The following is a 1,958-nucleotide window of genomic DNA, read 5'->3' on the forward strand; positions in this document are numbered from 1 at the left end:
GCCTCTGTACAGCCGCTATTGTCATGATTTATCTCTGAACACTGACATCTTATTGCTTTTTTGTTGGTGAAATTGGTCTTGCCTACTCTTACAAGCCTCTGACAGAAAACTTCAACCATTCTTTCTGTCATGTTCACATCTTTTCAAACTGCAATTTAGGCTTGTGAGATTTATCCCAGCATTTCCGTGGGTCCCAAGATGTCAAGATATTAATGTTCAAGAGCCAGCAAAAAGAGATTTCTCCACAAAAGATATTACATTCATTGATACTATGGTCAGTGCTTAACAATAAGGGGTTTCTTTCTGGCTGGCAAACTTGTTTTTAGCATTTTTACTGCCAACAATTCCACTGGCCCAACCATAAAAGAATGATCTTATTTATGTATACACTACCATTCAAAAGTTTGGAGATAGTATGATTTATTATTATTATTAATTATTTAATATAATAAATCTATGTTTATTGTATTTTTATTCAGCAAGGATGCCTTAAATTGATCAAAAGTGACCAAAAAAAAGTATCAAAATATTAAACAGTACAACTGAGTGTCAAATCAGCATATAATACAATTATTACCACTCTTGTTTAAGTTAGAAGATTCTGCCAAGAAAACAAATGGCAACCATATCACCCTGTAGCCCAAGACTGTGGTTGCCCACTGAAGCGGAGCAGGGTTGAGCCCGGTCAGTGCCTGGATGGGGGACTTTCTGGGAAAGCTAGGTTGCTGCTTGAAGAGGTGTTAGTGAGGCCAGCAGGGGCTGCTTGCCCTTTGGTCTGTGTGGGTCCTAACACCCCAGTGTAGTGATGAGGACACTATACTGTCAACAAGCACTGTCCTTCGGATGAGATGTTAAACCGAGGTCCTGACTCTCTGTGGTCATTAAAAATCCCAGGATGTCTTTTGAAAAAGAGTAGGGGTATTACCCCAGCGTCCTGGCCAAATTTGCCCATTGGCATCTGACCATCATGGCCTCCTTATCATCCCCATATCTGCTGATTGGTGCACTATGCATGCCGTCGCATCATCCAGGTGGATGCTGCACAATGGTGGTGGATGAGGAGATACCCCCTGACTATGTAAAGTGCTTTGAGTGCCTAGGAAAGGGCAATATAAATGTAATGAATTATTAAAATGTATTGAATTAAATGTATATGTCAGTGTAATGGTTCAAATATTTTAATTGATATTATGCTGTTGAGTTAATTATGCTGCTTTCGGCACTTTGAAAGTCAAGACTGAAAAAACAGGTGTTGTTCTTCACATCCTCGATGATGGTGTAATGGTGTGATGGCTGAAATTGAGCAGGTGCCTGGGCGCTGAGAAGAGATTGTGCCTCCACTCAGTGATCAATACACCCAACAGTGCTTGAAATGTGGATGTGTTAGAGCTCAGCTGTGTGTTCTGTTTAGACTGTTGCACAACTCTGAGGACTTCATTGGAAACACAGCTCTTATTTCCAAATGCTTGGTGATAAACTGTAATTGTCCCTACACATACACTATTCAATAGAAAGATTTTATTCTCACCAAGGCTGCATTTATTTGATCAGAAATTCAGTAACATGAATAATGGAATTATTATTGTTATGAAAAGAGTCAGAGGTGTTCGGATTCAAAAGCAGTATTTATTTAGAGAATGGTCAGACAGGCAGAAATCAGGAATGGTCAAACACATGAATGACAAATACAGGGGAAAACCGCTCGGAAATGTCCGACAGGCTAAACAAGACTTTGCAAAGTGTCTGTGTGTGAGTGCTGCTTATATGTGTGTGTAAATGAGGTGCAGGTGTGGCAAGGAGATAGCAGATTAATGAGGTGCAGGTGTGGCAAGGTCATTGTTTTTTTTTCTTTTTTTTGTCAACTTTCATGTATTAAATTGGTTATTATACAATATAAGTGTTGATTAATGTTACCATGCTTATTTTCAGTGTGCTTTTGTTTGTCAGGATTCAAGTTT

This window comes from Carassius auratus, chromosome 32 (genome assembly GCF_003368295.1).
Source record: "Carassius auratus strain Wakin chromosome 32, ASM336829v1, whole genome shotgun sequence".
NCBI lineage: Eukaryota > Metazoa > Chordata > Actinopteri > Cypriniformes > Cyprinidae > Carassius > Carassius auratus.